The sequence below is a fragment of the Ranitomeya imitator genome, unplaced genomic scaffold (assembly GCF_032444005.1).
Source record: "Ranitomeya imitator isolate aRanImi1 unplaced genomic scaffold, aRanImi1.pri SCAFFOLD_1034, whole genome shotgun sequence".
Classification (NCBI taxonomy): Eukaryota; Metazoa; Chordata; class Amphibia; order Anura; family Dendrobatidae; genus Ranitomeya; species Ranitomeya imitator.
The window spans coordinates 57,641-69,734 of NW_027193516.1; the positions used below are offsets into that span (position 1 = coordinate 57,641).

Here is a 12,094-nt window from a genome sequence, read left to right on the forward strand (position 1 = left end):
GATTATAAGATTTATGCGAAGCTTTTGGCCAACAGGATGCGTGGCGTGGTTGGGAGTGTGGTGGGTGAGGAGCAATGTTGTGCGGTGCCTGGAAGACGAATACATGGAAGTTTGTGTATGTTGAGAGATTGTTTATGGGACTGCATGAGTCGTAAGAAGGGGGTTTATGTGTTGAGTTTGGATTTTGAGAAGGCGTATGATAGGTTGGCGCATGGTTTTTTGTTTAGTGTGTTGGTGAGGATGGGATTTCCTTCTGAGTTTGTTGAGAGAGTGAGAAGTTTGTATAAGAATATTTATAGTTGTGTGTTGTTGAATGGAAATGTGGGGAGGAGAGTAAATGTGTTTTCGGGTGTTCGGCAGGGGTGCCCTTTGTCCCCTATCGTATTTATTTGTGCAATTGAGCCATTGTTATGTCTGTTGAGAAGAGATAAGGTGATTCGGGGTGTGCAAGTACCGGGGGGTGGGGGGAGAGAGTGGAAGATGAGTGCTTATATGGATGATGTGTGTGTGTTGTGTGATTCAGAGTGTTCGGTACGGCGTGTGAAGTTGTTGGTTTCTATTTTTTGTGGAGCTTCTGCTTTTAAAGTGAATTGGGAGAAGAGTGAGTGTAAGAATTTTGGGGGGAGGAGTCTGAGCGATGATGTTGGAGTGAATGTGGTGAGTGGACCGATAAAGGTTTTGGGCGTGAAATTTTCGGAGAAATTGGATGGAGAGGAAAGCTGGGTGGATGTGAGAGAGAGAGTGGAGCGTAAGTTAAATTTTTGGAATTTGAGGGATCTTACGTTTTTTGGTAAAATTTTAGTTATTAAGAGTGTTGTGTTACCTATTTTTTTGTATGTTGCGATGGTTTTTCCACCAAGCTACATGTGTGTTAGAAGATTAAATAGGGTTTTGTTTGTCTTTTTTTGGGGTTCATGTATGGAGCGTGCTAGGAGAGAAATTGTTATGAAGAGTTTGGATAAGGGGGGACTGGGTTTCCCAAATTTGAATGTATTTTTTGGCGTGAATATTATGGTGTTTGTATTAGGTGTGATTAGGATGGATGGGAAGTATGCATGTATGTGCAGGTTTTTGTTTGGAAATTTCTTGTTTCGTTTGAAATGGCGTGAAAGAGATCTTAGGAGCCCAGTGGCTTTTGAGGTTCCTGTGTGGTATGTGTGGGTTTACAAATTTTTAGTGAAGTATGAACTCTGTGATGTGGATGTGAGATTGTTAGAAAAGAAGAAAGCTGTATATAAGATGATTGAGTGTAGAGAGATGGAATGTGACATTGGACAAGTTTACAGGCTGTCCTTACCAGATCTTAAAGTGGTAAGAGGGGATGATGTGCAGAAAGTATGGAAGAAGGTACGGATGAATGGTATGACAAACAGGCAGAGTGAGATTGTATGGCAGTCATTGCATGGGGTGTTACCGGTGAGGGAGTTTCAGAAAAATCGGGGTTTAGTGAGGAGTGAGAAGTGTCCGAGGAGTGGATGTGGTGGAAGTGAGAGCGTGGTGCATTTGTTTTGGAATTGTCAGTACGCTAGAAGTGTGATTGCAGGGTTGGGTCGTTTGTGTAAGGAACTGTGTGAGGTGAATCTGTTGTCTTTTGAGCTTTTTATGTTTGGATTGGGTATGTGTGGGGAAAAGGAGAGAGTATTGTGGTTAATGATGGCATGTATAAAAGAGGTTTTGTGGGATGTGAGGAATATATATGTGTTTAAAAGGAAGGATATTGAAGTTAAAAATTGCATAAAAATTATTTTGGGAAAATTGTATTTTTGTTTTGTGTGTGATCAGAGGAGGAGAGGGGAGGTGGATGCAGAGGGAGTTTGGAAAACCAAAAAGTGGAAACATTTTGTTTAATGTATCTTGAGTTTTTTTGTGTTGTTAACAAATATATTTTGTTGTGTTTTCCAGTGATGATGGGAATGGCGGTTACATTGTGTATGTGGCTTGCTGTTTTGGGAGATGAGTTCCATAAAGTTGTGGAGTCTTGACTGTGGAACTTCCCATCTGAGGGAAAAAAAGAAAAAAAAAAAAATCTGTTCTTATCAGTTTAATATCTGATACGTCCCCTATTTGGGGACCATATATTAAATGGATTTTTAGAACAGGGAGCTGGAAATGGAGCTTGCTCTGTCCACTCCACGCATTGACCCGTTATTGCAGTATCTCCGGGAACAGTGCACCCCTTCTCTGATCCGGTTTCCAAAAACAGATTGAATTGAAATCAGCCCAGCAAGTTGTCATTTAACACTTTCTGAGAATTCTTTTCAGGGTCAAAGAAGCACGTTTCAGGTGGCAAATGTAGCAATTTGCTCAATTTCACTGGACCGTTTGCAACATTTCCTGTGCCTTGCTTTCACCTGTGCATGTTCAGCATTGGATTGCATCCAATATGCAATCAATCAATCAATCAATCAAGCAATCTTTGCTGGTTGCAACAGGTGTGTTAAGATGTAGGCCCGAATGAGGCCTTTGTAACAGTGTTGCTAATATATTGTGCCATCTACAAAATTAGGCCCCTGCCTGCTGTCTGTCAGCATGAAGTGTTTAAATTGAAGTATCCTACGAGTAGTTCGGCCATACATACTACATTTGTGACCGCATGCACAAATTCCTTTGTAAAACATTGGCTCCCTCTTGTGGACCACTGACTTTTAATTATGTGGTGTATGATATGTATTTCAATAAAGAAGGAAAAATGGTGTCTGTGATGATCTTGAATGTGCTAGTCTTGTCTATTTTGTCTTGTACTGTGTGAGTAGTATTCTAATGCTTTTGACCAACTGGGTGCGCTGCTGCTGCTGCCTGCCTGCCTGCCTGCAGTAGATAGAATCTATGCACGGAACCTTCACCTGCTGCTGCTGTCACAATGGGGCCTTCAGCCATTGACTCCGGAACTCTCACGTGTCACAATGGGCTCTGGACTTATCTAAGGCAGAGAAAAATGGCGCCGTCTTCAGTCTGCTGCTGGAACAGCAGCAGACCACATGGCAGGGGGATTGTCTTTTTTTTTTTTAAAGGGGCAATTTGCAGACTTGCACTAATAGTTGCACTCTGGAGCGCCAAAGGGATGGAGGGTGTGTTCAGATGGGCGGAGTTATGCAGATCAGGCGGAGTTATGCAGATTAGGCGGAGTTAGGCAGATTTTTTAAAAACGCGTTGGGCCCAACTTGAACACACCCCCACACACCCCCACACACCCCCCACACGCCCCCACACACACCAGAACTGCCATTTGAGAAGGCATCCAGAGTTTAGAAAAAAAATGTCTTCCCCTGGGCAATCATCTTTTGGGCTCTCTCCACAGTGAGTCCTGGTTGTGGGCCATGGGGCGTCTGGAGTGGCAAACCATTTCAGGCTATCGCTTCTCGGCCTTTTGGCTAAGATCAAGTGTAGTATCTGTTCTTATCAGTTTAATATCTGATACGTCCCCTATTTGGGGACCATATATTAAATGGATTTTTAGAACAGGGAGCTGGAAATGGAGCTTGCTCTGTCCACTCCACGCATTGACCCGTTATTGCAGTATCTCCGGGAACAGTGCACCCCTTCTCTGATCCGGTTTCCAAAAACAGATTGAATTGAAATCAGCCCAGCAAGTTGTCATTTAACACTTTCTGAGAATTCTTTTCAGGGTCAAAGAAGCACGTTTCAGGTGGCAAATGTAGCAATTTGCTCAATTTCACTGGACCGTTTGCAACATTTCCTGTGCCTTGCTTTCACCTGTGCATGTTCAGCATTGGATTGCATCCAATATGCAATCAATCAATCAATCAATCAAGCAATCTTTGCTGGTTGCAACAGGTGTGTTAAGATGTAGGCCCGAATGAGGCCTTTGTAACAGTGTTGCTAATATATTGTGCCATCTACAAAATTAGGCCCCTGCCTGCTGTCTGTCAGCATGAAGTGTTTAAATTGAAGTATCCTACGAGTAGTTCGGCCATACATACTACATTTGTGACCGCATGCACAAATTCCTTTGTAAAACATTGGCTCCCTCTTGTGGACCACTGACTTTTAATTATGTGGTGTATGATATGTATTTCAATAAAGAAGGAAAAATGGTGTCTGTGATGATCTTGAATGTGCTAGTCTTGTCTATTTTGTCTTGTACTGTGTGAGTAGTATTCTAATGCTTTTGACCAACTGGGTGCGCTGCTGCTGCTGCCTGCCTGCCTGCCTGCAGTAGATAGAATCTATGCACGGAACCTTCACCTGCTGCTGCTGTCACAATGGGGCCTTCAGCCATTGACTCCGGAACTCTCACGTGTCACAATGGGCTCTGGACTTATCTAAGGCAGAGAAAAATGGCGCCGTCTTCAGTCTGCTGCTGGAACAGCAGCAGACCACATGGCAGGGGGATTGTCTTTTTTTTTTTTAAAGGGGCAATTTGCAGACTTGCACTAATAGTTGCACTCTGGAGCGCCAAAGGGATGGAGGGTGTGTTCAGATGGGCGGAGTTATGCAGATCAGGCGGAGTTATGCAGATTAGGCGGAGTTAGGCAGATTTTTTAAAAACGCGTTGGGCCCAACTTGAACACACCCCCACACACCCCCACACACCCCCCACACGCCCCCACACACACCAGAACTGCCATTTGAGAAGGCATCCAGAGTTTAGAAAAAAAATGTCTTCCCCTGGGCAATCATCTTTTGGGCTCTCTCCACAGTGAGTCCTGGTTGTGGGCCATGGGGCGTCTGGAGTGGCAAACCATTTCAGGCTATCGCTTCTCGGCCTTTTGGCTAAGATCAAGTGTAGTATCTGTTCTTATCAGTTTAATATCTGATACGTCCCCTATTTGGGGACCATATATTAAATGGATTTTTAGAACAGGGAGCTGGAAATGGAGCTTGCTCTGTCCACTCCACGCATTGACCCGTTATTGCAGTATCTCCGGGAACAGTGCACCCCTTCTCTGATCCGGTTTCCAAAAACAGATTGAATTGAAATCAGCCCAGCAAGTTGTCATTTAACACTTTCTGAGAATTCTTTTCAGGGTCAAAGAAGCACGTTTCAGGTGGCAAATGTAGCAATTTGCTCAATTTCACTGGACCGTTTGCAACATTTCCTGTGCCTTGCTTTCACCTGTGCATGTTCAGCATTGGATTGCATCCAATATGCAATCAATCAATCAATCAATCAAGCAATCTTTGCTGGTTGCAACAGGTGTGTTAAGATGTAGGCCCGAATGAGGCCTTTGTAACAGTGTTGCTAATATATTGTGCCATCTACAAAATTAGGCCCCTGCCTGCTGTCTGTCAGCATGAAGTGTTTAAATTGAAGTATCCTACGAGTAGTTCGGCCATACATACTACATTTGTGACCGCATGCACAAATTCCTTTGTAAAACATTGGCTCCCTCTTGTGGACCACTGACTTTTAATTATGTGGTGTATGATATGTATTTCAATAAAGAAGGAAAAATGGTGTCTGTGATGATCTTGAATGTGCTAGTCTTGTCTATTTTGTCTTGTACTGTGTGAGTAGTATTCTAATGCTTTTGACCAACTGGGTGCGCTGCTGCTGCTGCCTGCCTGCCTGCCTGCAGTAGATAGAATCTATGCACGGAACCTTCACCTGCTGCTGCTGTCACAATGGGGCCTTCAGCCATTGACTCCGGAACTCTCACGTGTCACAATGGGCTCTGGACTTATCTAAGGCAGAGAAAAATGGCGCCGTCTTCAGTCTGCTGCTGGAACAGCAGCAGACCACATGGCAGGGGGATTGTCTTTTTTTTTTTTAAAGGGGCAATTTGCAGACTTGCACTAATAGTTGCACTCTGGAGCGCCAAAGGGATGGAGGGTGTGTTCAGATGGGCGGAGTTATGCAGATCAGGCGGAGTTATGCAGATTAGGCGGAGTTAGGCAGATTTTTTAAAAACGCGTTGGGCCCAACTTGAACACACCCCCACACACCCCCACACACCCCCCACACGCCCCCACACACACCAGAACTGCCATTTGAGAAGGCATCCAGAGTTTAGAAAAAAAATGTCTTCCCCTGGGCAATCATCTTTTGGGCTCTCTCCACAGTGAGTCCTGGTTGTGGGCCATGGGGCGTCTGGAGTGGCAAACCATTTCAGGCTATCGCTTCTCGGCCTTTTGGCTAAGATCAAGTGTAGTATCTGTTCTTATCAGTTTAATATCTGATACGTCCCCTATTTGGGGACCATATATTAAATGGATTTTTAGAACAGGGAGCTGGAAATGGAGCTTGCTCTGTCCACTCCACGCATTGACCCGTTATTGCAGTATCTCCGGGAACAGTGCACCCCTTCTCTGATCCGGTTTCCAAAAACAGATTGAATTGAAATCAGCCCAGCAAGTTGTCATTTAACACTTTCTGAGAATTCTTTTCAGGGTCAAAGAAGCACGTTTCAGGTGGCAAATGTAGCAATTTGCTCAATTTCACTGGACCGTTTGCAACATTTCCTGTGCCTTGCTTTCACCTGTGCATGTTCAGCATTGGATTGCATCCAATATGCAATCAATCAATCAATCAATCAAGCAATCTTTGCTGGTTGCAACAGGTGTGTTAAGATGTAGGCCCGAATGAGGCCTTTGTAACAGTGTTGCTAATATATTGCGCCATCTACAAAATTAGGCCCCTGCCTGCTGTCTGTCAGCATGAAGTGTTTAAATTGAAGTATCCTACGAGTAGTTCGGCCATACATACTACATTTGTGACCGCATGCACAAATTCCTTTGTAAAACATTGGCTCCCTCTTGTGGACCACTGACTTTTAATTATGTGGTGTATGATATGTATTTCAATAAAGAAGGAAAAATGGTGTCTGTGATGATCTTGAATGTGCTAGTCTTGTCTATTTTGTCTTGTACTGTGTGAGTAGTATTCTAATGCTTTTGACCAACTGGGTGCGCTGCTGCTGCTGCCTGCCTGCCTGCCTGCAGTAGATAGAATCTATGCACGGAACCTTCACCTGCTGCTGCTGTCACAATGGGGCCTTCAGCCATTGACTCCGGAACTCTCACGTGTCACAATGGGCTCTGGACTTATCTAAGGCAGAGAAAAATGGCGCCGTCTTCAGTCTGCTGCTGGAACAGCAGCAGACCACATGGCAGGGGGATTGTCTTTTTTTTTTTTAAAGGGGCAATTTGCAGACTTGCACTAATAGTTGCACTCTGGAGCGCCAAAGGGATGGAGGGTGTGTTCAGATGGGCGGAGTTATGCAGATCAGGCGGAGTTATGCAGATTAGGCGGAGTTAGGCAGATTTTTTAAAAACGCGTTGGGCCCAACTTGAACACACCCCCACACACCCCCACACACCCCCCACACGCCCCCACACACACCAGAACTGCCATTTGAGAAGGCATCCAGAGTTTAGAAAAAAAATGTCTTCCCCTGGGCAATCATCTTTTGGGCTCTCTCCACAGTGAGTCCTGGTTGTGGGCCATGGGGCGTCTGGAGTGGCAAACCATTTCAGGCTATCGCTTCTCGGCCTTTTGGCTGCGATCTTGTGTCGCGGTCAGGGGGTGCGAGTGATTCCTGGCAGCGTGCTGCTGATTTGCTACTGCGGTCTTTGTACCGGCAGAGAAGACTGAAGAGGTGAAGATGTTCATCAAGAATACCATTCGTGTGGTCGTGGAAGGAAGTGCCCGAAATAATGTGGTTTTCGTGGTTCGTGACCTGCTGGAGGAAAAGGCTGGAGCCCACCGGACGGACATTTTCAGCGTTAACGAGTTCCGGAATCAAGGTACATATGATGTTACCTTTGTGAGTGAGGCAGTTTGCTTAACTATCTTTGAGTGGCTCAGAAGTCATGATGGTGATCCATGCCTGGAGGGAGTGCGGGTGGAGCCTTTGTTTGGGCTAATGGAGAAAGTTGTAACTGTGACGGTGTATAACCCTTACACTGAAGTAAGTTTGCTGGAGCAGTTCCTGGCTCGTTATTGCGAGTATGTGAAGGGTGGAGAAAAGCAAAAAAATTGCTTGGGGATCTTTAATTGTAAATACGTGTTTCGTGTGAAACTGAGGAGAGACCCAAGTTGTTTGGGAGGTTTCGCCCATCCCCCGGCGAACTTTTCGGTAGCAGGGCAAAGGGGCTTCCTGACATATGCAGGGCAGCCTCTATACTGTAGGAAGTGTTTTCAGTTTGGGCACCTACAGAGTACCTGTGAGAAAAGTATGGTTTGCCGCAATTGTAAACAGGAGGGCCATATGGCGGCTCAGTGTCCAATGCCACGTGAGTGTGACCAGTGTGGAGACATAGGGCACCTGTATAGGGACTGTCCGTATGCTGGGCCGAGGAGGCCAACCAGAGAGGAGGAGAGGCGGGAGGAGGAAGGAAAAAAGCGTGAGGAGCGGAGGCAGGAGGAGGAGAAAAAGAGAGAGGAGGAGGTAAAGAAGCGGGAAGAGGAAAGCAAGTCTTCTGCGCAGCAGAGCGCTGAAATAATTCCGCCCTCTATGGTTGAGAGACGGCGGGATAGAAGGCAGGAGGACAAGGAGGCTGAAAGGAGGAAGGAGGAGCTGGAGGACAAATTATTTTGGAGAGCCGCAAAGCAGGAAGAGCGTGCTATGACTAATAAAAGTAAGAAAAAAAAGGAGGTTCCAGTTATTAATACAGAGGAGTTGGGTGCGCTGATGGATTTTGATACTTCTGGGGCGGAGGAGTTGGTTGATCCTGTGATTCCTGAATCGGACCCGAGAAATATAGGTGCTTTTTCCTCACAAGAGGAGCCTGGAGGTCGGAAGTGTCCCAGGGAGGGTGGTGGGGAAAAATTTGACTTTGAGGTTCCAGAAGCAGGAGTGCCCCAGAGGAAGGTTGGGCGGAAGAAGTCACGTGTGGAGGAGTGTATGGAGGTCAGCGGCTCTGAAAGCTGCGCGGCGCAGATGGTGGAGGAGGACAGTGGCGACACTGCTTAGCTATGTGTTTTTTTTTCTAAGCGTTTTTGTACATAGCTTTTGCCGTTAAAATGTGTTTTGTATATTGCAGTTGCTTTAAAATGTGTTTTTTTTTTTTTTTTTTTTTTTTTTTTTTTCATATAAGTTGTTTAATGTCCTTTTTGTAGGTTGTTTGCTTTAGTGTTTTTGGTTCTGTGTATATTATGGGGTTTATAATTATATCACAAAATGTGAGGGTCTTTAAAAATAGGTTGCGGCGGGCGGCTATTTTGGATTTTTTTGCAACACAAAATGCAGGAATTTTTTGTTTGCAGGAGTGTGGGATTGTGGATGATGTGAAGGGGAGTGAATGGCCTCATGGTGCGTCTGTGTGGTCAGGGAGTGCTTGTAATAAAAATGATGGTGTGGGTTTTTTAGTGAAGGGAAGTGATGTGAGTTTGTGTGACTATATGGTGATTGAGGTTGGAAGGTGTGTGTTGGCTAATTTTGAGTTTAGAAATGTTCGTTTTTGTGTTATTAATGTATATGCGCCTGTGGAAAAACAGGAGCGTAAAGTGTTATTTGAAAAAATTAAGTTTTTTATTCCTGGGAGAGTGCCTGTAGTGTTAGTGGGTGATATGAACTGTGATGTGGGAAGTGTGAATGTGGATGTGGCAGGGAAAGTGTTAACGGATATGGTGAGTGATTTTGGTTTAAGGGATATGCAGTGTGCATGCAAGATAGCGCCGTTGTTAAATACGTTTTTTTCTGATAGTGGGAGGGTGGCGTCTAGGTTAGATCATTGTTTTGTGTCTAAAAATATGATTCCTGTTAGTTATGCACAGGAGAGTGTGGTTTTTTCGGATCATGTGTGTATGAAGTGTGAATTGGATTTGCATGTTAATGAGGTGGCTGGGAAAGGTGTGTGGAAGCTGAATGTGAGTTTGCTGGAAGGAGGGGGTGTGAGAGAGGAGTATAAAAGAATTTATGCAGATTGGTGTGGATGCAGGAGTGATTTCAGAAGCGTGTGTGAATGGTGGGATTGGGTTAAATGGAAAACCAAGAGTTTTTTTAAAAAACTCGGGTACAAGTGTGCGGCTGCAAAGAGGAAAAGGTTTGTTTTTTTAAATGCAAGATTGAGCGTGTTGTATAAGTTGAGGGCCGGAGGGATGGATGTGAGTGAAGATTTGGTGAAAGTGAAAAAAGAAGTGGATGATTTTTTGTTAGAAAGAGGGAGGAGTATTGTGTATAGGGCCAAGATAGAGAATTTGGAGAAGAATGAGAAGTGTTCGCGTTTTTTCTTTAAAAAAGTTTTTGGGAAAAGACAGAGTATGAGTGTTTTGAATGGGATGGATGGAAATGAAGTGAGTGGTGTGGACTTGTGTGAGGAAGTGGCAAAGTTTTATGATGATTTGTATGCTGTGAAATGGAGGGATGAAGGTTTGGAGAGTGAGGTGCTGAGTGGTTTGGAAAATAGTTTGAATAAGATAGAAAGAGAAAGTTTGATGGGTGATGTGACAGATGAAGAAGTATGGAAGGTGGTGTGTAGTATGGCGTTGAATAAAACACCGGGGGAGGATGGTTTACCGGTGGAATTTTATCGTGTGATGTGGGATGTGATTGGGAAGGATTTTGTGGATGTATGTAAGTATATGTGGGTGAATGCAGAGGTGGCAAATGGTATGCGTGCAGGGGTGGTTGTGTTATTGCCAAAAAAGGGTGATTTGAAAAATCTTAAAAACTGGAGGCCGATCACATTGTTGAATTGTGATTATAAGATTTATGCGAAGCTTTTGGCCAACAGGATGCGTGGCGTGGTTGGGAGTGTGGTGGGTGAGGAGCAGTGTTGTGCGGTGCCTGGAAGACGAATACATGGAAGTTTGTGTATGTTGAGAGATTGTTTATGGGACTGCATGAGTCGTAAGAAGGGGGTTTATGTGTTGAGTTTGGACTTTGAGAAGGCGTATGATAGGTTGGCGCATGGTTTTTTGTTTAGTGTGTTGGTGAGGATGGGATTTCCTTCTGAATTTGTTGAGAGAGTGAGAAGTTTGTATAAGAATATTTATAGTTGTGTGTTGTTGAATGGAAATGTGGGGAGGAGAGTAAATGTGTTTTCGGGTGTTCGGCAGGGGTGCCCTTTGTCCCCTATCGTATTTATTTGTGCAATTGAGCCATTGTTATGTCTGTTGAGAAGAGATAAGGTGATTCGGGGTGTGCAAGTACCGGGGGGTGGGGGGAGAGAGTGGAAGATGAGTGCTTATATGGATGATGTGTGTGTGTTGTGTGATTCAGAGTGTTCGGTACGGCGTGTGAAGTTGTTGGTTTCTATTTTTTGTGGAGCTTCTGCTTTTAAAGTGAATTGGGAGAAGAGTGAGTGTAAGAATTTTGGGGGGAGGAGTCTGAGCGATGATGTTGGAGTGAATGTGGTGAGTGGACCGATAAAGGTTTTGGGCGTGAAATTTTCGGAGAAATTGGATGGAGAGGAAAGCTGGGTGGATGTGAGAGAGAGAGTGGAGCGTAAGTTAAATTTTTGGAACTTGAGGGATCTTACGTTTTTTGGTAAAATTTTAGTTATTAAGAGTGTTGTGTTACCTATTTTTTTGTATGTTGCGTTGGTTTTTCCACCAAGCTACATGTGTGTCAGAAGGTTAAATAGGGTTTTGTTTGTCTTTTTTTGGGGTTCATGTATGGAGCGTGCTAGGAGAGAAATTGTTATGAAGAGTTTGGATAAGGGGGGACTGGGTTTCCCAAATTTGAATGTATTTTTTGGCGTGAATATTATGGTGTTTGTATTAGGTGTGATTAGGATGGATGGGAAGTATGCATGTATGTGCAGGTTTTTGTTTGGAAATTTCTTGTTTCGTTTGAAATGGCGTGAAAGAGATCTTAGGAGCCCAGTGGCTTTTGAGGTTCCTGTGTGGTATGTGTGGGTTTACAAATTTTTAGTGAAGTATGAACTCTGTGATGTGGATGTGAGATTGTTAGAAAAGAAGAAAGCTGTATATAAGATGATTGAGTGTAGAGAGATGGAATGTGACATTGGACAAGTTTACAGGCTGTCCTTACCAGATCTTAAAGTGGTAAGAGGGGATGATGTGCAGAAAGTATGGAAGAAGGTACGGATGAATGGTATGACAAACAGGCAGAGTGAGATTGTATGGCAGTCATTGCATGGGGTGTTACCGGTGAGGGAGTTTCAGAAAAATCGGGGTTTAGTGAGGAGTGAGAAGTGTCCGAGGAGTGGATGTGGTGGAAGTGAG

The 12,094-nt window shown here is 44.4% G+C and overlaps 4 non-coding genes across 4 annotated transcripts; all 4 read left to right on the plus strand.

Annotated features, from left to right (window-relative positions):
* The first annotated feature begins 1,991 nt into the window (after positions 1 to 1,991).
* LOC138653561 (U2 spliceosomal RNA) lies at positions 1,992 to 2,179 on the plus strand. The gene has a single exon (XR_011315899.1). It is a non-coding gene; the product is annotated as a U2 spliceosomal RNA (small nuclear RNA).
* Positions 2,180 to 3,351: 1,172 nt separating this feature from the next.
* On the plus strand, positions 3,352 to 3,542 carry LOC138653593 (U2 spliceosomal RNA). The gene has a single exon (XR_011315927.1). It is a non-coding gene; the product is annotated as a U2 spliceosomal RNA (small nuclear RNA).
* A 1,172-nt stretch (positions 3,543 to 4,714) lies between these two features.
* On the plus strand, positions 4,715 to 4,905 carry LOC138653594 (U2 spliceosomal RNA). Its single transcript, XR_011315928.1, has one exon. It is a non-coding gene; the product is annotated as a U2 spliceosomal RNA (small nuclear RNA).
* A 1,172-nt stretch (positions 4,906 to 6,077) lies between these two features.
* On the plus strand, positions 6,078 to 6,268 carry LOC138653595 (U2 spliceosomal RNA). The gene has a single exon (XR_011315929.1). It is a non-coding gene; the product is annotated as a U2 spliceosomal RNA (small nuclear RNA).
* The last annotated feature ends 5,826 nt before the right edge of the window (positions 6,269 to 12,094 follow it).